This window comes from Sciurus carolinensis, chromosome 2, assembly GCF_902686445.1.
Source record: "Sciurus carolinensis chromosome 2, mSciCar1.2, whole genome shotgun sequence".
NCBI classification, from domain to species: Eukaryota; Metazoa; Chordata; class Mammalia; order Rodentia; family Sciuridae; genus Sciurus; species Sciurus carolinensis.
In genome coordinates this window covers 81,600,690-81,627,084 of record NC_062214.1, presented here as the reverse complement: position 1 = coordinate 81,627,084, position 26,395 = coordinate 81,600,690, and the positions used below count along the sequence as shown (strand labels likewise).

At 38.2% G+C, this 26,395-nt stretch overlaps 1 protein-coding gene across 2 annotated transcripts in view; it reads right to left on the bottom strand.

Moving 5' to 3' along the window:
- The window catches only part of Edc3 (enhancer of mRNA decapping 3), a 47,658-nt gene extending 38,286 nt beyond the window's left edge, over window positions 1-9,372 (bottom strand). Inside the window, exons 1-2 of one of the 2 annotated variants that reach the window (XM_047540235.1) lie at window positions 9,241-9,343; window positions 8,744-8,905 (exon numbers count right to left, since the gene is read on the bottom strand). The gene's annotated coding sequence lies outside the window, so the exon portion shown is untranslated. Of the gene's footprint in view, window positions 1-8,743; window positions 8,906-9,240 lie in introns of both variants that reach the window. The other variant, XM_047540234.1, reaches the window with a different exon arrangement.
- Window positions 9,373-26,395: the final 17,023 nt, after the last annotated feature.

The window sequence follows — 26,395 nt, the reverse complement described above, 5'->3', positions numbered from 1 at the left end:
AAGAAAAGATTTTGAATGTTTTCACCATAAATTACAAATGTTTGAGAAGATAAATATGTTTATCCTGATTGAAATATTATACGATTTATATATGTATCAAAACATTACATGGTACTCAATAAATATGTAAAATTATATATATATATTTTGTGTGTGTGGTACTGGGAATTCAACCCAGGGTCTCATGTATGCTCTACCACAAAGCTATCCTCCAACCCTTTTCAAATTTTATTTTGGGGCAGGGTCTCGCTAAGTTGCTGGCCTTGAACTTGTGAACCTTCTGCCTCAGCCTCCTTAGAAGCTAGGATTAAAGTTAGACACCACCACACCTGGCGATATGTATAATTTTTATGTTTTATATATCAGTTTAAAAGTTTTAATTAAATAAAAAAAAGAAATATGTAAAGTCAATGATATAAGCTTCCATCTTAAGAAGTTTGGGGAAAAAAATTGCACACCAACCCAAAATTAATAGAAAGGAAATAAAGAAGATTCAATGAAATAAGAAATAATATTAGCTCTTTGAAAGTTATTAATAAAATCTTTAGTCAAGAAAAAAGATAATACGGCCAATATCAGGAATGAACAAAGGGACATCACAGAAATTTAAAAAGATGCCAGTAATTTAACAACTTAGATAAAATAGGAAAATTATCTGAAAGACATTAAGTTATCAAAACTGACACAGAATTAGAAGACTTGGATAGCTCTGTGCTATTTTAGAAACTGAATTTGCCAAGAAAATATGACAAGCCATAGACTGAAAGAAAGCATTTGTAAAAGAAACATTTGATAAAGAACTGTTATCTAAAATATACCAAGAACTCTTAAAAACAACAAGAAAACAACCCAATTAAAAAATGGGCAAAAGGGTTGGGGCTATAGCTCAGTGGCAGAGCGCTTGCCCAGAATGTGTGAGGCACTGGGTTTGATCCTTAGCATCACATAAAAATAAATAAAGGCATGCTGTCCACATACAACTACAATTTTTTTTTTTAAATGGGCAAAAGTCAGCCATGGTACCACACAATTATAATCCCAGTGACTTGGGAGGCTGAGACAGGAGGACTGCAAGTTCAGGACCAGCCTCAGCAATTGAACGAGGCCCTAAGCAACTTAGACTCTATCTCAAAATAGAACATAAAAAAGAACTGGAGATGTGGCTCAGTGGTTAAATACCCCTGTGTTCAATCTCTGGTACCCACCTCTCAAAAAAAAAAAAAAAAGGCAAAAGAGGGCTGAGGTTATGGCTCAGTGGCAGAGCACTTGTCTAGCATGTGTGAGGCACTGGGTTCAATCCTCAGCACCACATATAAATATCAATAAAATAAAGGTCTATCAACATCTAAAAATATATTCAAAAAAAAAAAAAAAGGCAAAAGAACTTGCCACCTCATTAAATATACACAACAGGCAAAGAAGTACATGAAAAGACACTCCATATTACAGAAATGAATTTTAAAAAATCAAGTCACTACTATACACCTACTGGAATGGCCAAAATCCAAAAACACTGACATCCTAAATGCTACCAAGGATATGGAGGAACAGGAACCCTAATTCACTGCTAGTGAGCATGCAAAATAGTAAAGTCACCTGAAAAAGTTTGACAGTTTTTTACAAACCAAAATGTATTGGCTAAGCATATAGTGGAGGAGGCATGGTAGGAGAAGCAGAAGATATATGCGAGCTCTGTACTTTCTGTTCAATTTTGCTCCAAACCTAAAACTGCTTACATGAAGAAAACTCTAAGCCTAGATGGCATTACAGGTTAATTTTATCAAACATTTAAGAACTACTGCCAATTTCACACAAACTTTCAAAAAAGGTACATGGTGACATGTACTATTGTCCCAGCTACTTGGAAGGCTGAGACAAAAATCACTCAAGTCCAGGAGTTTAAAACTAGCTTGGGCAACACAGTGAGACTCCATTTCAAAAATAAAAACAACAAAAAAAAAACTTCCATAAAATATAGGAGAATGAAATATTTCCCAGCTTGTTGAAGGTCAGTATAACCCTGATGTGAAAAGCTCCCCACAAAAGCATTACAAAAAGAAAAAAAAAAAAAAAAAAAAAACCCACACAAATACAGACAAGACATCCTCAACAAAATATTAACAAATCAAATCCAGTAATAATCATGAACCATTAAATACCATATTATTTAGATATTTATTCCTAAAATGCAAGGTTGGTTTGATATTTAAATCAATTTTATATCATTTAATAAAATGAGAAAAACATCAATAAACACAGAAAAATTATTCTGATACCAAAACCAAAGAGTACAAAACTGAAAAACCTACAAAATAATACCCCTCATGAAAAGACACAAAATTCCTCATCAAAATACCAGATGATCAAATTCAACAATAAAAAGAATTATACAGGGTTAGGGATATAGCTCACTTGGTAGAGTGCTTGCCTTGCATGCACAAGGCCCTGGGTTCAATCCCCAGTACCACAAAAAAAAAAAAAAAAAAAAATTATACACCAAGATCAGGTGGAAGTTAGTCCACAAATGCAATGTTGGCTCAAGATTAGAAAACTAATGAATGGAATCTTAACAGGCTAAAGAAGTCATGTGATCATAATTGATGCAGAAAAGTCATGACAAAATTCAGCAAAAAAAAAATGGAAGAGGAAACCCCCTCAATTTGATAAATTATCTAAAAACTCCTATGCTTAATACTGGATGCTTTTCCTCTAAAAGGGTTCAGATGTTCACTCTCACTACTTTTATTCAACACAGCACTGGAAGATCTTGCAATAAGTCAATTTTATTTCAATAAACACATGGACACTAAAATTAAAAACATAATAGTATTTACAACTGCTCAAAAAATGAAATACTAGAAGCAAATCTAGCAGAACATGTACAGGATTTGCATGCTGAAAACTACACATTGACAAAAAAATATCAAAAGCATTAAATAAATTGAGAGATGTACCACATTCATGGATTGAAAGATTCAACATATATCCATTTTCCCCAAATTGTTATACAGGATTGACGCAATTTCTATCAAAATCCTAGCACAATTTGTTGTGTAGATAAAGACAAGATTATTCTAAAATGTATATGGAAAGTAAAGGAACAAAAATAAATCAATTTGGACAAGAAGGTAGAAACAATCAGTGTACCTGATTCTAAGACTTGGTTACTTATAACTAGTAACCATGATTATGTGGCACTTGAGGAGGAAAAGACATAACGAAAATAAAAAACCCAGAAATAGATTCACACGAATATGTTCAACTGAGTTTTGACAAATACAGAAATAATCAAACACAGCAACAGAACTTTTCTAGTACTGAAACAAATGGACACCCATCAGTACAAAAAAAAAGGAAATCTCAATCTAAGTCTCATATTTTATACAAAAATTTACTGAAGTCAGGCCCAGTGGTGCATGCCAGTAATTCCAGTGGCTCGGAAGTTCAGAGCCAGCCTCAGCAATGGTGAGGCACTAAGCAACTCAGTGAGACCCTGTCTCTAAATAAAATACAAAAAAGAGCTAGGGATGTGGCTCAGTGGTTGTGTGCTCCTGAGTTCAATCCTCAGTAACAAAACAAAAAAATTTTTTTTTACTCAAAATGGATCAGGAACTTAAATGTAAAACACCAAAGTCCAGAACTATTAGAAAAAAATGTAAGAGATACCTTCAGGATCCAAGGCATAAAGAGTTCCTCAGACTTGATACCAAAAGTTCAGTTCACAAAACAAAAAACTGACCAACTGTACTTACTGAAAATTAAAAACTTTTGTTCTGGCAAAGGCTTGTTATAAGGATAAAAAGACAGGCTGAGAGAAAATGTTTGCAAACCATGTACCTGACAAAAACAAAAGTACTAGTATCTAGAATACACCCAGGATTTTCAAAATCAATCCAACTGGAAAAAGAACAAAAGATATTTCACCAGCAAGGATATACAGATGGCAAATAAGCACATGAAAGGATGTTCAACATCATTAATTAGGAAAATGCAATTAAAACCACAATGAGGGCTGGAGTTGTACCTCAGAGGTAGAGTGCCTGCCTGGCACATGTGAGGCACTGGGTTCCATCCTCAGCATCAACTAAAAATAAATATAATAAAGGTATTGTGTCCATTTACAACTGAAAATTTTAAAAAACACAATGAGATACACACTATACACCTTTCAAAATGGCTAAAATAAAAAATAGTAATAACATTAAGTGCTACTAAGTTGTGGAAAAACTGAATACGTATAAATTGCTTGTCTAGAAAACAACTGGGCAACAACTGGGCTGGAAATCTAAGCATGCAACTACCATAAGACTTGGCAGTCGTACTCCTGGTCATTTATCTAAGAGAAAGAAAAACAAGTTCACACAAAAACCCGTGCACAAATGTTTATATCAGGTTTACTCAAAATAGCCACAAACTACAAACAACCCAGATGATGTTCAACAAGTTAATAAACAAACTGGTAAATCTATACCATGGGAGGGAAAAAGTAAAAAAGCCAACTTTCAAAGGTTACATTTGCATGATTATGTTCAAGTAACAGTCTTGAAAAGACAAAATAATGGAAATGAAGAACAGATAGAGGTTCCAGAGGTTAAGGGAGGCATAGGGTGGAACAAAAGTAATATTTTCAAAGAAGAGAATGAGGGATGCTGGTGGTAATGAAAATGTTTGTATCATCGTCAGTATCCTAATAGTGATATTGTACTATGGTTCTGCAAGATGTTGCCAATGGGAGAAACTAAATAGGGTACATAGAAGCTCTACTTCTTACTACTGCACAGGAATGTAGCTCAGTGACAGAGTGTTCCTGGGTTTAATCCGTATGGGAGAACTGACATTTAAGTTCTTTAACCTCTAAATGATACCCCTCTCTCCATTTAGATTTTCAAATTTTTCTGAGCAGTCTTTTGTAGTTTTCATTATATAGCTTCTGCAAACTTTTTATTCCTAAGGTTTATTCCTTAGTATTTTATATTTTTAATACTATTATAAATGGTATTTTAAACTTTTATTATTTTTTTGGTACCAGGGACTGAGCCCAGGGGCACTTAAGCACTAAGTCACATTCCCAGCCCATCTGGATCTATGGATCAAATACAAATATGAATCAAAACCCTAGTTAAGGTGTTGGAGGTTTCAGTCAGTAGTAGAGTGCATGCCTAGCATGAAGGAAGCCTTGAGATCGCACCCAAAATCCTATGGGGGGGGGGGAATCCTCGCTGGCCTTTTTGGAGAAATTGAAAAGCTGATTCTAAAATATATACGGAAATGCAAAATACTAAGAATAGTCAAAACAATGTGAAAGAGAAAAATAAACATGTTTTACACTATCATATTTCAAGATTTTCTAGAAGGTTAAAGAAATCAAAACACTCCCTTTTCCCTATTCTCCAGACACAATGGCCTTCCTAATACTCCTCAAACACATCAGGCCTGTTCCTCCAGAACTTTGCACCAGGTAGTATTTCCAGAACACTCTTTTGCCAGCTCTATGAATGGCTAGTTCCACCTTGTCTTTCATTTACCTGCTAAATGTTAGCAACCCAAAGAAATTTTCCCTGGCTACCCAGTCTAACATTCATCATCACTCTTCAAACTTCACCTTCTGTTATGACTTTGAAATGAAATCACCATCTAAATTTCCTTGTTTGTTTATACTGTGTTGTCACCCTACAAGAATAGGGCCAAGAATATCTGTCTTCTTTAGCCAAGAAGATAGCCTGAAATGGAAGAGGAATACAATAAATAAATATTTATCATTTAGATTTGATTTCTGAATTTAAAATACTAAAATATTAAAAATAAATATTCAATGAATGAATGAATTAGATATAATAAATGTGGGAGAAGTTAATCACTCAAAAGTTAATTTTAGACATATACTTTCAAAAAATGTGGGGTCCAAAAGAAAGAAAAAGGGATGGAGGAAGGAATATAAAGGAGCAATTTAAAAAAAAAAAAACAAAAAAAAAAAACTCCTATGGTAAAAAGAATATGTCTTGTCAGAAACAGACCATGAAAGCCATCTCTAAGATAAATCAAACTCATTGTTATCCAGTGATCTAACTAAGTATCAAAAAACTATGTTAACAAAACAGAAAATAAAAAAAATGAACCAGTAGGCTCATCCATATTTAACACATATAAATTTTCAAACTTACACAAATGCAGAGAGAATAGCATAATGAACCTCACATACCCATCACAGGGTTGCAGCAATTATCAATATATATGAGTTTAAGAAATCAGGTGAATTTCTAATGCTATATTAACTGCCACAATGATGATGATGTTTAAAAAAAAAGGCACAAAATACAAACACTTGAGGTTATTTTCCCTTCCTGATCAGACTTTGCCTATTTAATGTCAAAAAAGCACAAACTTCCTTCCCTATTACTTATACTCCATCCCAATGGTTATTTTAGGTAGATGCAGAATAAAAAGCTGTGATACGAATTTTAAAAACACCAGAAATTATCCGGATAGGAAAAAGTTTTTATTTTTCCATTCAACATATATCTTTAGTATCCTGATGCTCTACATTCAGGTTTATACTATGCTAATAACAAAATTTTAAAGAGAAAAATAATTTTTCTTCTTTTTGGGTACAAGGAATTGAACCCAGGACACTTTATCACTCAGCTACATTCCCAGTCCTTTAGGGCCTTACTAAATTGCTGAGGCCTTTAAACTTACAATCCTTCTGCCTCAGATTCCCAAGTTGTTGAGATTACAGGCATGCACCACCATGCCCAATCTAAATCAAATTTTTAAAACTCTGAAAATGTGGATGCAGTTTTTCTATTTAGTTCTGAAACTTTTTAAAAAATAACTACTAAATGTGTAACAAACTGCCCTTTCCTTTTGTGGAAAAGTTCCTCTGTAAAACACATTAATGCTTTATTCCAAATTCATCAAATAGGGGGCTGGGGAGATAGCTCAGTCAGTAGAGTGCTTGCCTTGCAAGCACAAGGCCCTGGGTTCGATCCCCAGCACCGCAAAAAAAAAAAAAAAAAAAAAAAAAAAAAAAAAAAAAGAAAAATCATCAAATAGGTTTATTCTATAAAGAAAATTCCTAACAGAAAGGAGACCAGTAGGTTTAGAAGGAGGGAGAAGAGGAGGGCAGTGGGAGGAACTAAGGAATGAAACTGAGCAAAGTATATCATGTACATGTATGAACATGCCACAATGAATCCCACTATTCTGTATAATTATTATGCATTAATTAAAGAAAATTCCTTTTTCTACACAAAATACTAAATTAAATAAGAGTGCCACCACTGGGTTCAACAGATGAAGACACTAAGGAAGAGTGCTTCATCCATTACAGGGTGAAAACCCCTACTTCAAGAGTCACAGCTGAAGCAGGAAATAAAGGAGCTATAAAGGGACTACTATCTTTGATGCCTTTTGTTTTCTTTATGTCAAATTATGACATATATAGCAGTCTACATGTTTTAAGCATACAGCTTTATGAATTTTTTACACATTAATTCACCCATGTAACCACCACCCAAATACCCCTGAAGGCTCTATTGTACCCTACTAAAGGTAGCCATTATTCTGACATAATGAAAGCCCATTTAGTCTATTTTAAAACTTCATATAAATGGAATCATAGCGACTCTCTTTAAAGTAGTTGGCTTCCTTTGCTCAGTAGTACACCTGTAAAATTCATCCCTATTCTTGCACATACCAAAAGTTAATTCTTTTTTGCCTGTGCTGTATCCTGTAAGCATGCATTGACATATTTATCCATTCTACTGTTGGTAGACAGTAGGATTATTTTCAATTCCAAATTATTAATATAGATAATTCACATTCATATATACATATTTTCATAGTTGGCAAATGTACCCATTTCTGCTGTGCACATTACACAGGAAATCAGAGTAGATACTGTATTTTGCTTTATTAGAAACTGCCAGTTTTATTATTTTTTTTAATGAAATGGAGGATGTCAGATGGCATCATTTGTAGAAAGGGTAAGTAAACTTTCTATTAGTATGTGTGCACACCAGCAGGACTGACAAGGTAAAACACTTTTACCACAGGCCAAAAAAGTTTGAGACACTTGTCTACAGACCAAACCCCACAAGGAAGTTCCACTAAAATATTCCTGGCAATTAAAAACTCACGCTCCTTGCAACCATTTTCACTTCATACGGAGATAACAAGTTCCCCAAAATGGCCCACACCTGTCATCCTGATTAAATGGGAGGCCAAAGAAGGAAGATTACACGTTCCTGGGCAGCCTTGGCAATTTATCGAGACCCTATCTCAAAACAAAAAACCTAGAAACTAACGAGAAAGAATTTTTGTACCAAGTACAACTAACTATCATTCACTCGAAAAGAAGAGGCAAAATAAATCTCCTTCCTTCACAACTTAAAAAAAAAATAAAGCATGAGAATCCATCTGAGGTTTCCAGCTGAAATACAAAACTGCTCATTTATATTGTCGGAATTAAGACCCATATGTGACAGACAGGGGAGTTAAACAGTTTAATCTGTGGCTAGGGAAGAAAAAACACTCGAGTTCCCGGAGTTCCTCACCTGTACCAACAGGAGGGGATTAAAACCACTCCAAATTCTGCAACTGGGAGATTGAGTATCACCTGGTCAAGGCAACAAGGGCTATTCCTCCCGCACACCAAAACAACTGAACCACTAAACAAGTCAATTATGGATAAAAAGAATCGACGTCACACAAAGGGTACTGGTAAGAAGAACGGCAGACTTACAAAGGGCAAGAATGAATCGAGGGGAAGTCGGCGGGTTCAGAAGCTGTACCCTGTCAGGTATCAATTTCTCAGTCCCTCTCTCCTCCAGCATCCCGTTCACCTCTGTGCTCAAGCTATCAGTCAAGTATGAGGCGCTCGCGCTCTCCCCTACCACTCGTCCCACTGTCCAAAGGAAAGAGAGGCACGAAGCAAAGAGCGAGCGAGTGAGCGGCGGCAGCCACGAACAAGGAGGACCAAGAGCCCAGGCCTCTAGTGCTTCACACAGTCCCCACACTATTCGGAATCCCTCTGTCCTCGGCCTCCCACCTCAAACCAAAATTCTGGGACCACCCCTATAAAGTGGCGAACTCGAAGGGTCGCTCTCCCCCCGAGCTCGCGCCCGCCTCTATCAAGGCTTACAAGGCCTGGAACCCTAGGGTCTAAAAGCAAACCGGATGGCAACCCCAAAAGCCCCCTCCCACAGGCACCCACAACGAGCCGCCTCCCTTCGCTCCCACCTCCGCGCCGTCTGGCCTGGGCCTCCTCCACACACCACACCAAGCCGACCCCGTAGCGCGAAAAGACCCACAGAGGGGGCTTCTCCACCCCACCCCCACAACCACAGTCGCTGTGCCGGAAGCGCCCCCGCGTCTCCACGCTGCCGTCATGAGGCCACTTCCGGTGCGACTCCTAGGAAACTGGAGGGCAAGCAATTAAGGGGCGGGGCGCCCGGGAAATTTGAGATGTTGGGACAGCACCGTGAGGGCAGGCCCCGCGACAGTTCAGAAATGTGCAAGAGATCTCGTTTTACGCGTGCCACCTACTTATATTCCATGGGATCTGGGCTGGAATCGGGGTTCAGCACTCCCACTTCCTGGTGCAGGTTTCCGGGGGGCCATCCCCCTTGCAAATCTTCACGACAAGCTCCTGCTTCCCATCCTGTCCGTCCCTCCCTACCCTCCCCGGCCAGCGCCCAGCGCCCAGCGCCCAGGGCCCAGCGCCCATCACCCAGATAGAGTAGACGAGTTTTAGGTTTCCGTGTTCACGTGGTACCCTCTCCTTGCTAAGTTGCAGCTATGGTTTGAAATGAATAGGCCACCCCTCACCCCAACGGATTAAAGGAAACAAATGCTGACCGTGGTTGATTTTCAAAATTTATTAGCTGTAGCCCATTTAGGGGTTATAATAAGTTAGTCGGTGCTTAACTCCCTCCGCCTCTGCGTTCCGTACATGGGATGATGCTTTCTCCTCCCCTTGGAATTGTAGGGTTTAAGTAACCTTGACTTTGAAAACAGGCTTGCCTTTAGGACCAAGACCTAGCATAATGAGGCCTTGCGGAGTTTAAAATTTGTAAGGCCATACCTGAGGACTTTTACATGAGCAGGCATCTTAGAATAGGGTAGTATTGTAGTTCCAGACATGGCTCTGCTACAAAATCAGGAACTTTAAAATTTTCTAGGGCTCAGGAGGCTGAGGCAGGAAAATCGCAAGTTAAAAGCCAGCTTCAGCAACTTAGCAAGACCCTGTCTCAAAATAAAAATGGACTGGGGGTGTGACATGCTCAGTGGTTGAACGTTCCTGGGCTCAATCCCTGGTACCACACAAAAGAAATTCTAGGGAGCTACTTCAACCCCCTTCCCCTTCCTCCTCCCCAACACCCAACATTACCAGAAATTCCCTAGGTCTGGAAGGACCTTGACTGGCTGACTGTCTCTACCCATTCCCACCACTCCCAAACTTTAATTTTTAGAGCACTTTTAGTTTCAGGGCAGATAGAGCAGAAAGTACAGAGAATTCCTTTGTATGTTCTCTACACACAAACACAATTCCCCATGGACATCCTGTGCCACGGGTTATATGTTTGTTAACAATTGATGAACCTACATTGATAGATCATTGCCACCCAGAGTCCATAGTTTACATTAAGGCTCACAATTGGTATTATACATTCTATGGATTTTGACAAATGTTACGGTGTGTAAGCAAAAATAACCAACACAGTTTCGCACCATTATGGAAGCACAAATAACTGGGATGGAAGCAGACCTCAAACAGATCAGCAAGTTTTCCTCTATTCTGCAGCAGTGGAGTCCATCAATCAGGCACTGAAGGGGCCCATTTTTGGGGTGGAAAAATGACGGTTGGTTACAGAATGAGTCTGTTTTATAGTTCACAATGAGGGTGAATTGGAAACTGAGGCAGAACCTGTTGGTTTGGACAGTCAGGAAAGAAGATGTAAAAGCCCAGAACTCATAATCACTGGTCACTGGGAGATGCTCAGAACTCCGTGTCCACTGCTTATCTTCTTCCTCTGGGACCCATTGTTTCCCAGAGCTTCACTATTTACTTTTCTCCTTCCAGGACTCATCATCAATGGAAAAGGGTAGAACTCCAGAGCCCAGCGTTTCAGTATCTGAGTCCTTGTAATGAGACAAGGAAATAATAGGAATTGCTATAGTTGTGAGTTATGAAGTAATAATAAACTGTATTTGGTATTTGCCTGGACTTGTAAAACTAAAATCATAAAAGGCGCCCGGTGACAAACTTACTGTGTAGCAGGATGACACTCCTGAACAATGCTGATATGAACCTTTATCTATGATTTGAGTGGTGGCTCTAGTATAGTCGTGTTCTGGTCTTTATCAATGAAGACCAGAGCATGACTGGGCTGAAAATCACCACTCAAACCCCTGGACTTTTGGAGCAAACTGTCAGCAGCACCATGACCAGAGGACTCCATGTCGCTCTGTCTCTTGACTGCCCCGGCTGCTGTCCACACCATCGCTGATTGCTGATTGACCATTGTCACTGAGGCCAGATGACTGACCACCTCTCCTGTGATGACAACTGCGATCCAACCTCCAGCTTATCGGATACCCGAGGACATCCAAAGACATCCGAGGAGCTGAGCTGAGAAGAATCCCCTCGGTCTTGTTGACTGGCTTCTTGGTTAAGAGACATTGCATTGAGTAAGTTCTTGGGGATTGGACTCTAGGGAGTGTATTCGTGACTTGCTATTATTAGGAATGTTAAGTTGAGTGTGCATTGCATGAATGAAATCCACTTGTTGGAACCAAACTGATTCCTGTCTTACTCACTGCCCACGACAGTCCTCCTTTCAAGACCCACTGTGGTTGGGAAGGGATGGATGTTTGCTTTTGGTGGAGATGCTGGGGATAAACTCCAGAAGGAATGAAAGTTTGCTTTTTTCGTTGGGGCCCATTGTTACTGGAAATGGATTTACTGGGAGAGGTTTACTATTTGACTAATTTCCTTCCCTCCTCCCAAGACACACAATCTTTCCATTTTTCCCCAGGGCTGTCTTGTAAGAATAATATTTTCCATAAACCTTCATAGTGATATTTATCCACCATTGTATTGTCATACAGAATATTTTCACGGCCTTAATAATCCTCTGGGCTCCATCTAGGCATCCCTCCCTCCTTGACCCCTAACAACCACTTATCCTTTTACTGTCTCCGTAGTTTTGCCTTTTCCAGAATGTCATTTAGTTGGAATTAAACAGTATATAGGCTTTTCAGATGGGCCTCTTTCACTTAGTAATATGCATTTAATGTTCCTCCATGTCTTTTCATGTCCTGATAGTTCACTTATTTTTAGTGCCAAATTGATATTCTGTTAACTGGATGCACAACAATTTATCCACTCTCCTACTCTAGGGCATCTTGGTTGTTTCCAAATTTGGGCAATTATGGATAAAGCTGCTATAAACATCCACATGCAAAATTTGGAGTTCACATAAGTTTTCAGTTCCTTTGTGTGACTACAAGGAGTGTGACTGCTAATTCATATATTTTGGTTTGTAAGAAGCTGCCAAACTCTTTAAGAGTGATTATACCATTTGGCAGTCCCACCAACTGTGAACAAAGATTTCTCTTGATTCAAATCCTTATCAGCATTTGGTAGTATCAGTGTTTTGGTTTTTGGCCATTCTAATTGATAAATTTGCAATTTCCTAATTACATGTTTCTAAACAGCTTTTCACATACTTGCATGCCATGTGTATATCTTTTTTGGTAAAATCTGATCAGGTCTTTTGTCAATTTTTTAATTGGGTTATTTTCTTGTTGAGTTTTAAGAGCTCTTGTGTATTTTCAATACTAGCCCTTTATTAGGTGTGTCTTTTGCAAATATTTTCTCCCAGTCTATGACTTGTCTTATTCTCCTCATATTGTCTTTCACAAAATAATGATTTTTATTTTGATGAAGTCGGCCTATCATAATGTGGTGTTGTACCTAAAAAATCATTGTCGCCCCAAGGTCAGTTAGTTTTTTTCCCCTATGTTATCCTCTAGGAGTTTTGCCATCTTGTATTTTACATTTAGGTCTACAATCCATTTTGAGTTAATTTTTGTGAAAGGTGGTGTTTGTCCAGATGATTGTTTTTTTGTTTTTGTTTTTGTTTTTGCTTTTGGTATGTGTGTTCTAGCAGCATTTGTTGAAAAAAAAATCTTTGCTCCATTATATTGCCTTCCTCTTTTGTCAAAGTCCAGTTAATTATTTATGTGGGCCTATTTCTGTGCTGTCTAATCTGTTGCATTGATCTATTTGTTCTTTCACTAATACCATACTATCTTAATTACTATCTATGTAATCCTTGAAGTTGGGTAGTATCATTTCTTTAATTTTAATTTTCTCCTTCAACATTAAGTTGGTTCTTCTGGGTCTTCTGTCTCTCCATATACGTTTTAGAATTAGTTTGTTGATACCCACAAAATAATGTGCTGGGATTTTGATTGGAATTGGCATTGAATCTATAGATCAGATTAGAGACAACTGACATTTTGACAATATTGAGTCTTTCTATCCAGGAAAATGAAATATCATTCATCATATTTATTCTCTCTTTTTTTTTTTTCGGTGCTGGGGATCGAACCCAGGGCCTTGTGCATGCAAGGCAAGCATTCTACTGACTGAGCTATCTCCCCATCCCATATTTATTCTTCTTTGATATCTTTGATCAGAGTTTTGTGGTTTTCCTCATATAGTTTTTTACACATTTTGTTAGATTTGTACCTAAATAGTTTATTTTGGGAGTCCTAAGGTCAATTTAATGCTTTAATTTCAAATTTTATTTGTTCATCAGTGGCATATAGGAAAGCAAATGAATTGTGTATATTAACCTTGTATCCTACAGTCTTACTGAGCTGGCTTTCTGTTTCTGTGACTAAAGTACCTGACAAGAACAACTTAGAGAAAGAAAAGTTTATTTTGGCTCACAGTTTCAGATGCTTCCATCCATGGTTGACTGACTGCATTGCTCTGGGCCAGAGGTAAGGCAGAACACCACGGCAGAAGGGCATGGCAAAGGAAAGCTGCTCAACTTGCAGCAGCCAGAAAGCAGAGAGAGGGAACAAGGACCAAGGGACAAAATATAAACCCCAGAAGCCTCACTGCCACCCCTGCCACTGTGATCTATTTCCTCCAGTCATCCCCTGCCTGCTGTAGTTACCACCCAGTACAGTAGTCCTTTCAAATTCTTAATCAAATGAATTAACTCACTGATTAAGTTACAGCTCTCATGATATGATCATTTTGCCTCTGAAAATTCTTGCATTGTCTCACACATGAGCTTTCAGGGGATACCTCATAACCAAACCATAATACTATAATCACTTATTAATTCCAGAAGACTTCTTTCAGATTGTCTATATAAATGAGCATGTTATCTGTAAACAAAGACAATTTGATTCCTCCCTTTTAATCTGTATACTTTCATTTCTTTTTCATATCCTATTGCATTAGTGAGGACTTCTAGAATGATGTTGAAAAATGGTAAGGGGAACATTCTTGCCTTATTCCTGATTGAACCACCAGTTTTAACAGTAACCTTCAGCAATAAGCTCAATTTAAAAAAAATACCAAAATAGAAACAAAAGAAAAGAAACAGAAGGCCAGATTCCAGGGCTAGATCTTCCACATCAAATCTGTGTGACAGTTGACTGGTCATGTGAGTGCTCTAGGCCTTAACTTATTGATCTGTAAAATGGCAATATAATGCTTGGTACAGCCTGTGAGGAGAAACAGGTAAGGAATGGGTTGATATGAAAGGGACTTGGAGGCTGCTTCACATTAAGCCAGCATGAGGGACAACCTGAATGCCCAATACAGGCTTGTCTTTGCTTGTTTGCAAGTGGATACCACGATTTCTCCAACAAGATAGAATTAGGGCTGAGCCTGTGACCAGATTAAAGGACAGAGAAAGTTCTAATGATGTTAACTCACTCATTACCTTACCTTTTATAACCACCACACAGAAGCCAGATTTGCTTCAATAGTTAGAGGTTTTAGAAAAGAACATACCCCAACCTTTCTCAGTTACCCATTTCTAGAACTAAAGCCTCTTTCACTGTCAGCAAATGTTATTTAAAACCTTCAAATCCTAAATCACAACTAAAACCTCTTTCTGTTTCTCTGTTCACAGTGACAATGGAGCTAGCCAACTCACCAAATAATAATCTTCTGACTATCTTGGGTTTGAATGATGCCCCTCCTCACAGATGTTAGATTTAGAAGAAACCCTGAAGGTCTTGTTCAATGCTTTTATTTTTATCTCTATTTGTTATATATTTTCAAACAACATTCATTTATGGATGAATGAACCAAGATCCATCCATTTTGACCTTCCCAAGAAGCAGATGATTAAGTGGGACCAGATGAGTAAGAGATTTATTGGGGGAAATGCTCATGAAGGATAAAGAAAAACAGGAGTATGCAGGTTGGGATGGAGGCCTGAGCCTGTGAAAGGAAAGTAGGAAGGAAGGAGGGTTGGGGGTGGAAGATTTCAAACTTCAGTGCAGTGCTAAGAAAAGTTTGGCCAGGATAAAAGGAGTCCTCAAGCCAATTGACCATTAGAAGAGTCCCAGTCCTGCAGAAAAAGTTCAGCACCAAGGACCCCTTCTGTGCTCAGTCATTGACTTGAAGCAGCCCAGGGGAGGAGTGGCCTTGGACAGAGGGTAGTGTTGCCATTGGTGTCATCAGCCAGTTATGTTCCCCACAATGGTTCTCTAAGAGGAGAAAAATGTGGAATATATCTATGGCCCCTACACTCAGATTGTAAGAGTGATTAGTTCAAGGACCCATAGCTAGTTAATGGCCAGGTTATTAGAGTGGCCCTCTGACGTCCAGTTCTGCCCTTCCCAAGGTCTCAGGACATGCCACAGTAAGTTCTTCATTTTAACCATTCCAGGAAGGGTTGTAAAAGAATAGGTCAAGATTCCCATTCTGTACACACTGTCATCCATCCTCAGCACCTGCCTCTTAGGGATGACCTCCTTGAGGCTTGATTTTATACATTCACAATTCTGAACTATGAAGGAAGAAAGGAAATAATAATTATTATGCACCTACTATGAACTAGGCATGATTCTAGAGACTTCGGATGCTCAGAGAAAGTTAAATGAAAGTAAATTAAAGCTGAGTGTGGTGGCACACGCCTGTAATTCCAGCAACTGGGGAGGTTGAGACAGGAAGATTGCAATTTCAAGACCAGTCTCAGCAATTTAGCAAGGCCCTAAGCAACTTAGCAAGACCCTGTCTCAAAATAAAAAACAAAAAGGGCTAGGACTTAACTCAGTGGTAAAGCACCTCCTAGTTCAATCCCCAGTACCACAAAAGAAAAGTGAATTTAAGAATCTTAAGTCACTTCCTGGAAGCCAAACAGTTAATGGAAGAGCTAAGACTTGAATTGTTGATAAATAAGACCAACAGAAAGACAAATGTGAGTGTGTTTAACTTGCCAGGCAAGGGAACCCTGTGTTCTTTTCCAGTAATTCTTGAGCAGGTATGAAAGACTTTATACTGGATAAATATGGAAGATATTTTGATGGGCTCCTTGACCAAACCTGAGCAACTTCATCATTCTACACCAGGTGGTTTATTCTCACTTTTTAGACCCTGGTGATTTTTTAGTTTACATTTTTATAACTTATTTTTCATTGTGGTAAAAAACACATAACATACAATTAACCAATAGTGACATTTAGTTTAGTCACAGTGTTGTGCAATCATCAACACTGTCTAGTTCCAAAATATTTCATGGCCCCAAAAGGAAACCCCATACCCAGTAAGCAATCACTCTTCATTCTCCCCTCTTTACCAGCCCCTGTCAATCACTAATCTGCCTTTTGTTTCTATGGATTTACTGACTCCAGATGTTTCATAAAAATGCAATGCAGTTGTACAATTTGTGACCTTTTTGGCTTCTTTCACCCAATATAATATTTTCAAGGTTTATAAGTGTTGTAGCATGTATCAGTGTTTCATTCCTTTTCATGGCTGAATAACAATCCACTGTATGGATATACCACATTCATTTATCCATTTAGCAGGTGATGAACATTTGGGTTATTTCAACTTTTTGGCTATTGGGAATAATACAGTTATAAGCGTTCCTATATGAGTCTTTGTTTGAACACTGCTTTCAATTCTTTCAAATTGACCTAGAAGTGAAATTTTTGGGTCATGTGGCAATTCTGTTTTTAGCAACCACCAAACGATTTTCTGCAGTGGCCACACTTTTATATTTCTATGAATAACATGAGAGTTCCAATTTCCCTACATCCTTATCAACACATTTTTTTCTTTAAAAAAATGATAATCATTCTAGGGAATGTAGTGATATCTCATTGTGATTTGCATTTCCTATATGAATAATGATTTTGAGCATCTTTATATATTTGGGGGGTGGGTACCAGGGATTGAACTCAGGGGCACTCGACCACTGAGCCACATCCCCAGCCCTATTTTGTATTTTATTTAGAGACTGAGTTGCTTAGCACCTCTCTGAGGCTCTCTTGATCCTCCTGCCTCAGCCTCCCCAGCCACTGGATTACAGGCGTGGGCCACCTCCCCTGGCTTACATATTCTTGTTGATCATTTGTATATCCTTTTTTTTTTCAATAATGGGGATTGAACCCAGAGCCTCACACATGCTCTGCCACATCCTAGTCCTTTTATTGTTATTTTGAGACAGGGTCTCAATAAGTTGCCCAGGCTGGACTTCAACTTGTACTTCTCCTGCCTCAGCCTCCCAAATAGTTGGGCTTACCTTATGTACCACCTCTACCAGCTCATTTGTGTATCTTCTTTGGAGAAATGCCTATTCAAGACCTTTACTAATTTTTTTTGTGGTTGTTGTTGAGTTGTAAAAGTTCTTTATATTTCTAGATTCTAGTCCATTATCAGTCTTTTTCTTGGTCTACATGTTGTCCTTCCACTCCTTCAGTAATGTCCTTTTTATATATATATATATTTAAATATATATATATTTAAATATATATATATAAATATATATATATTTTTTAGTTGTAGATGGACACAATACCTTTATTTTATTTATTTTTATGTGGTGCTGAGGATCAAACCCAGTGCCTCACATGTGCTAGGTAAGTGCTGTACCACTAAGCTACAACCCTAGCCCCCAGTAATGTCCTTTGATACACAAAAGTTTTAAATTTTCATGAATTCTAATTTATATAGTTTTTTCTACTGTTGCTGTGCTTTTTGGTATTATATCTAAGACACCATTGCCAAAGATTCACCTCTATGTTTTTTTATAAGAGTTTCATGGCTTTAGCTCTTATATTTAGGTCTTTGATCCATTTTCAGTTAATTTTTGTGTATAATATGAAGTAAGAATCCAACTTCCTTGGACCTTACATCCTTTACATGTGGATACCAAGCACTATTTGTTGAAGAGATTATTATTGACTTATTTATTTATTGGAGAATAAGTGGTCTTGTACCTGTTGTTAAACATCCATTGACTAGTAACCAGGTACGGTGGGCCACACCTGTAATCCCAGCTATTCAAGAGGATGAGGCAGGAGGATCCCAAGTTCAAGGCCAGCCTCACCCAACTTAGTGAGACCCTCTTTCAAAATAAAAAAATTAAAAGGGATGGGGATGTAGCTCAGTGGTAGAGTGCCCCTGGTTCAATCCCCAGTACTGAAAACATATCAGTTGACCATAGACAGATGTATGGATTTATTTCTGAAAACTCAATTATATTCCAATGACCTATATGTCTGTCCTATGTCAGTACTACACTATTTTGATTACTGTGTCTTGGTAATAAGTATTAAAATCAGGAAATGTGATTCCTTCAATTTTATTCCTCTTATTCCCTGTAATGATTTTAAACAGAAAGTTTTTTAGGGTCTTTTAATTTAAAAAATAATATCTTTAAGTACTGTCTTTGATGTTGATATGATTTCAATTAAAATAATTTCTAATATTAGGCATTGGATACTCATTATCTGAATTAGCACCCTGTTTGTCCTTTTCCCAATCTTCCTTTTTTATAAGAAGAGACCACAAAATTCGAAGTCATATCTCCAGATTTTCACAACTCTGTTTCTTCCTAATCTGTGCCCACTTGATGATCAGTTGTTCAAATTGAGTTGATATTATAATTGATCCACGTCCATTCTCTGGAATGTCATTCCATGATTCCTTTTTTAAACAGTGGCTTCACAGTAGCTTTTGAGATTCTGACAGTTAAGCAACACATGACTCTAATGTAAAGATAAATATTCAAACTATAGGTAGGGTTTGAAAGCACTTCTAAACCATAATACAAAATTTCCCAAGATGTAGTCATGAGACTTGATTCAAAAAGGATAGTTTTGAAGTCAAGTAGCTTGTTTTGTAAAGAACTTTCTACTTGATTAATGTTTAAAAAATTAAAAAGAACTAGGGATTGAACCCAGGTGTACTCTACCACTGAGCTACATACCAGCACTATTTATTTATTTATTTACACACACACACATATATATATATTTTTAGTTGTAAATGGACATAGTACCTTTATTTTATTGATTTATTTTTATGTGGTGCTGAGGATAAAACCCACACATGCAAGGCAAGTGCTCTACCACTGAGCTGCAACCCCAGTCCCTATTTTTTATTTTGAGACAGAGTCTCACTAAGTTGGTGAGTTTGGCCTCAAACTTACCATTCTCCTGCCTCAGCCTCCTGAGTTGCTGAGATCACAGGCATGTACGACTGCATCTGGCTAAGAACAGTAGCATATATCCAAATATACAAGAGAAGGAGTTTGCCAAAGGACAGACAATACCTCATGCAGTCAACAAGTATCTTAACCCATCTAATTCTATAATATAATGCCCTGGTGGTAAATGGCCCAAGGCTCTTTTGTTGGGCATCAGCAAGAACTTCTAAAGGAAGAAAAAGATCTTATAAACAATGTTCAAAGGCTTTCATTTTGGTGTAATTTTCAAACTGTTAATGAGATAAGGAGACCAACTGACAAAGATGAATTTATTAAACTTACTAAGCAACAAAATACCTGCATTCATTTGGAAGTCCAGTCTATCCCAAATCCAAATGAACATGTTATTTCCTTCCCTTGTTTTGACCATTCAGACATATACAACCATGCAACACCTAACAATGTTTTAGTCAATGACAGACCACATAAATGATGGTGGTCCCAGAAGATTATCATAGAGCCGAAAAGTTGCTATCACCTAAAGACATCATATCTGTCCACCAGTCCTAGAGCAAAGTATTAATCACATGTTTGTGGTGATGCTGTGTAAACATCCCTACTGTATGTAATACAGCCACAGCTTGGGACAGCTTCAAAGGGACTTAAAATTATTTTGTTGGTCAGCTTTCCATTGCTATGACAAAATACCTGAGCAAACCAATTCATCATGTGGAAAGATTTATTTGGGCTCACAGTTTCAGAATTTTCAATCCACGTTTGCTTAGCCTCATGGCATGCATATGGAGGAGATCTGTTTACGTCATGGCAGCAGGAAAACAGAGGGAGGAAAGGGTCCAGCTCCCAATGTCCCCTTGAAGGACATTCCCCCAGTTACCTAACTTTCTTTTAATAGACCCCATCTCTTAAAGGTCTCACCACTTCCCAATAGCACCACAGACTGGGGACCAAGTCTTTGAGGAACATTTATGTATAGTATATAATACTTGATAATGATAATAAACTTCTTTGTTCAGAGTTTATGCATCTACTATACTATACTTTCTATTGTTATTATTATTTTTGGTACCGGGTATTGAACCCAGGGTCACTTAACCAATGAGCAACATCCCCAGCCCCTTTTTGTATTCTACTTAGAGACAGAGTCTCACTGAGTTGCTTAGGGTCTCACTAGTTTGCTGAGGCTGACTTTGAACTGCAATCCTCCTGCCTCAGCTTTCCAAGCCACTGGGAATACAGGTATGTGCCACCATGTGTGGCTCTGTTGTTATTTTATAGTGTACTCCTTCTACTTACTAAAAAGAAAAAAAAAAAAAAGGTTTACTGCACAGCAGTATACTGTGTTATGCCAGCAGCAACCTCAGATGTTTTGGGTTTACAGAGTTGCATCAGGAAGTCATGTTAAATGATTGAACTGTGCCATCTGAGTTTGGGTAGGCACACTGTGATGTTTACACGAATAAGAAATTGACTAATTATGTTTCTCAGAATGTATCTCCATTGCTAAGTGTTGTACAGCTATATATACATATTATTTATGTTACACTGAGTATCCACAGAAGAATCGGGTCAACTCAAACAGGGTGTGATAGTTATTTTGTATGTCAGCCTACTGGGACATGGGATGCACAGAAAACTGCTTAGTGGTTTCACACTATTTCTGGGTGTGTCTATGAGGGTGTTTCCAGAAGAGAATAGCATTTGATTCAGTGGACTGAGTGAAGTAGATAGCACTCCCCAATATGAGTGGGCACTATCTATTATCTTGAGTGCAACAAAAAGGAGGAGGAAGGTTGAACTATCTCTGCCTAACTCTTGAGCCTGGAGATTGATCCGTTGTCCTCAGCACTCTTGATTCTCAGGCCCTCAGACCCAGAATAGAATCTGTAACATCAGCTCTCTGGCTCTCAGGTCTTTGAATTACACCACTGACTTTCCTAGATCTCCAGTTTGCAGATGACAAATTATGGGACATCTAGGACTCCATAGTTGCAGAGGGTGGGGGCAAAAGGAAAGAGAGAGAGAGAGCCCTGACTAATAATGACAAAGAAAAGATTCTGATTCTCTTAGACCAAATATGAGCAACTTCAATACTCTATAACATGGGTATATTCTGGACTACTAGTCCCTGGTGCGATTTTCAAAAATTGAGATTTAATACATATACCATAATATGCACTCTTGCCATTGTGGTTTTGATTATATTAAGCTATGCCATCATTGCTAATTCCAGAGCATGTTATCACTTCACTCCCCATGACTCCCTCCCCAAGCTAATACGCTTTCTCCATGGATTTGCCTACTTTGGACATTTCAGATAATGGGATCTATAATATATGACCTACATAAATAATAATGTTCTGTTTTCTTTAACTTAGCCTGTTTTCAAGGTTTATCTATGTGGCAGCACCTATCCAGGTTTCATTCCTTTCTGTGGTTTAGCTGACTAGCATTCCATTATGTGGACAGGACAAAACACATTTTATTTATCCATTCATCTGGTGATCCGAGTTATTTAGTTTGGATTGTTTCAACATTTTTTGATATTATGACTAATGCTGTTAGGACAAGTTTTTGTGTGGACACCTGTTTTCCTTTCTCTTGGGTATATACTTCAGAGTGGAGTCACTCAGTCAAGTGGTAACTCCATGTTCAACCTATTTAGGAGGTGCAGACTTTTCCAGAGCAGCTATATCATCTTGCATTTTCACAGTAATGGGTGACTGTTTCTTTTTAAGAACACTAAAATATACCATACTTGTCTGAAAAGACACTCAAAATCCCCCAAATGTGATAAACCTAGAATATTCAGGAGAACATTCAGGAAGAATAATGGATTCCTCTCACGCACACTCTGTCAGCTACAAGGCCCATGGTGGGATTAGAACAACTAGAAAAGTTCAAAACCTGTTTCTGACTTAGAGTTGTCACCTCTGATGGCCCAATAACATCCTAAAACTAAAGAAGAAAAGATTAGCTCTGACTCAGTTATAGACTACATTCAGTGAATGCTCTTCATGGTCAGCAAAATTATTTTAATCAACAAAACTTTAGCCATGATGAAAACCTGGGTATAATGGATTAATGTCTTGAGATCTAACTTGGCTGGGGAAACCCAAAAATTTAGTTTGAATTAATTAACTGGGCATAGTGTCACATAACTATAATCCCAGTGACTCAGGAGGCTGAGGTAAGAGGATCACAAGTTTAAAGTCAGCCTCAGCAATTTAGTGAGACCCTAAGTAACTTAGTGAGACCCTCTCTTAAAATAAAAAATAAAAAGGTTTAGGGAATTAACTCAGTGGTTAAGCACCCCTGGGATCAATTCCTGGTACCAAAAACAATTTTTTTTAAATTAACTAGAGTTGCCATTGACAATCATATAACTTTTGATTTCCTCTAGGCCAGTCAAGGCAGAATCTGTGCTATAGCAAACACTACTCTCTGCACCCATACAAATAAGGCAACTAGAAAAACCCAGCTGACTAAAACAAATTCAACTAGATTCTGGGTTGTATTTTTACTGCCTAGATTTCATAACCTACGCCCTTGGCTTCTAAACTTTTTATAAGGACCAAGAGTTATTTTGATTCTGATAATTGCCTATTATAAGTGGCTGATAAAGCAGATTCCTAACCTTTATTTATTTATTTTGGGTGCATGCTAGGGATTGAACCCACGGCCTCTCTTGTGCTAGGCAAGCAATGTACTACTGAACTACATCTCCAACCCTTTTAAATTTTTTTTTTTATAAAATGTCAAGTTTTATTTATAGACTTGTGTCCACATTGAAATATAAAAACACTGATAGCCTTTTCTCAAAGGCATCATAAAGGGGGTTACAGTAGGTTAAAATGAATTAAAATTATGCAAATGTATAAAAATAAAAGATCCCATCCTGTCCTTAAACTGAGTTAATTTGTGTTGTTGCCGAATATCCACAAGCAGAGGCTTCTAAAATTCAAAAGATCAGATGATGAATAAAAAGGCGTATCCCATAAAAAGGAGTCGACTGGATGTCATAAGGTCAGGCATGGGAGCTGGGAACCATACACTGCAAATGAAATTCCACAGAAATTGCTTGATTCCTTGGTTTATAGGTGAGCCAGGAATGAAAGACGAAACCATCAAAGAAAATCTGGGGGATGATTCCACAGAAGCTGACGGGATAGTTAAACTAGAGTTCCTCTGGCTGCACATGATTTGCCACACAGCCAGTCCCAAGAAACAATTCGTCAGGGCCTACCAGTTCATCTTCATAGAAGAGTGCTCTTTTAGCTACTGCATGGAAGTTAACATAGCTGCATTCCACCAGTACCACTGACGTCTGCCCAGAGCACATCCACATCCAGGAAAAAAGTAGCAGCAACAGCCCTTCCAGTGTGACTAAGGCCTTCATCACGCTGGTCCTTGGGTTAAGATTCTCTCGGGCAACAGGCAGTGGAATCTTAAATTTTGTTTTGAGACAAGCTCTCACTAAATTGCCCCGATTGGCCTCAAATTTGTGATCCTCCTGCTTCAACTTCTGAGTAGATGGGATTAGGGTGTGTGCCACCACACCCAGCTAATATCCAGAATCTTAAGTGCTACTGCCCAGCAGCCATTGTCACATCATATGGGCCAAAGTTTTATCTTACAACAAAAGAAGGAAAGACTACATTTATAGACTACATTCAGTGAATGCTCTTCTTGATCAGCAAATTGATTTTAATCAGCAAACATGTGGCTATGGAGCAAACATGTGGGGCTCACCTGTAATTCACAGATACTCAGGAGGCCAAAGAAGAAGGATCACAAGTTGGAGGCCAGCCTTGGCAATTTAGTGAAACCCTGTCTCAAAATAATTTTTTAAAAAGGACTGGGATGTGCCAGGTGTGGGGGTGCACGCCTGTAATCCCAGCAGCTCAAGAGACTGAGACAGGAGGAGCTGGAGTTCAAAACCAGCCTCAGCAACTTCCTGAGGCCCTAAGCAACTCAGCAAGGTCCTGTCTCTAAATAAAATATTAAAAAGTGCTAAGGATGTGGCTCAGTGGTTAAGCATCCCTGGGTTCAATCCCAAAACAAAAACATCATTTTTTAAAAAGGACTGCGATATAGTTCAGGAGTAAAGCACTTACTTAGCATGCACAAGGCCCTGGGTCCCATCACCAGTATTGCTAAAAGATAAAATATAACCTTGATCATGATGAAAACCTGAATATAATGGGTGAATGTCTTGAGATTTAACTCCATCCTTGGTAAAGGAGAACTGAGAAGGTCTACGGCAGCCAGAACAGATGTAATGTTCCAACTAGACCTCAATATTATTACAAGCTTCCCTGAAGTTCATAGGCCATTTTGTTCTCCTGTTCTCCAGTCCAAAGAACACCAACCTCAAATAAGATTACTCTGCAAGCATGCTAAAATGAAACAAAGCAAGTCTGCTTCATAATTTCGTCAAAGCACATATAAAAGCAAGGTCCCTGTGCAAGCCACCAAATAGCCACTTGGAGAATTGTCCCCACTATACAACAGCATCAAATCTAGAGCCTTTTACTGACTGCAAACTCATGCAGCAATTCAGCCTGCCCTATCAACCTTGGTATTAATTGCAATTTGGAAGCTGAATCGAGAGACTTGGTCAGATGCTGGTTCAATCACTCTGAGAATGCTGTAACTGGTCCTTTTTGCATTCTTCAGAAGTCACAAAATGTTTGGGTTTTCTCTCTTTTTATAATGTTAGCATTTATTAAGCCAATGTCCAGATCCATTAATTTATTGGTGACTGCAATATAGTGACATTAAAATTCTATTGTCATTTATTAATTGAAATAAGAAGAGATGCTTCTAATCTACTATTTGGTTATGAACTGGTATAGTTCACATAGGCCAGGTAGGATAAATGCATGATTCTTCATTTTGTTTTTCACTTTTCAAGTTAGCAAATTGGTTCCACTAAGGAACCAGCTTTATTTTTTCTAAAAAATCTTAAGAACTCATGTGTTCAAACATATTTGATGGATTTTAATCAATGGCAATGATCATTGTTATTATTATCAACACTCAAATTGTCCTACCTTCAAGAGTTGAGGCTTCTTCAGGTTGGTTTCAGAATAACCAGAGCCACTCCTGGTAGTCTTTGTAGCATCCCTATCTGGCATGACTAAATATTCCAGGCTTATCTTTTATAGCCCTTGTCCCAAATTCATGGTTGTTTTTCCAAGAAGTTCTGATCATAGTTTGGGTGTTAGGTAATGAGGCTACTCATTGCTGAATCAGGTATTGCCTCTAATACTTAGGAAGATAGAGAGATAGAGATAGGATGGATTCTTTAAACTTAACCATTTCTATGTTATATCTGTTTTTTTTTTATTGTAAACAAATGGGATACATGTTGTTTCTCTATTTGTACATGGCGTAAAGGCATACCATTTGTGTAATCATAAATTTACATAGGGTAATGTTGTTTGATTCATTCTGTTATTTTTTCCCTTCCCCCCCACCCCTCCCACCCCTCTTTTCCCTCTATACAGTCCTTCCTTCCTCCATTCTTGCCTCCCTCCCTAACCCTAACTCTAACCCTAACACTAACCCCTCCCACCCCCCATTATGTGTCATCATCCACTTATTAGCGATATCATTCGTCCTTTGGTTTTTTGAGATTGGTTTATCTCACTTAGCATGATATTCTCCAGTTT